Raw genomic sequence first — 513 nt, forward strand, 5'->3', positions numbered from 1 at the left:
CTGCTGCTGCAACATCTCGCTGGATTTGCTCCCATATGTGCCATCGATGCTGCAGCGGTAAAGCTTTGTCCGCGGGACGCTCCTGCATGCATGCATGCATGCATACATATACACAAATGTTTTTTATTTGTTTTTGTTTTTGTTTTTGTTTTTGTTTTTATAGTTGTAATGTTTATGTGTGTGTGTATTTATACTTATGTTTATGTTTATGTTTATGTTTATGTTTATATTTATATATTTATATTTATATTTAAGGATATGTTTATATGGCGCCTTGTCTGCTGGACGCTCCTGCATGCATGCATGCATGCATGCATGCATGCATGCACAGAAATGTTTTTGTTTATATATTTTTATATGTTTATATTTTTATTATATGTATGTATATGCGTGTGTGTTTTTTTTTTTTATATTTATGTTATATATAAAACACGTCGAGCAATAACTGCATGAAAATATAATAAACAAATACACAAAGACAGTTAAAATAAATAAAAAGAAAAAACGACAAAT

Source organism: Eimeria mitis, genomic scaffold (assembly GCF_000499745.2).
Source record: "Eimeria mitis Houghton genomic scaffold, Emh_scaff2921, whole genome shotgun sequence".
Taxonomy (NCBI): domain Eukaryota; phylum Apicomplexa; class Conoidasida; order Eucoccidiorida; family Eimeriidae; genus Eimeria; species Eimeria mitis.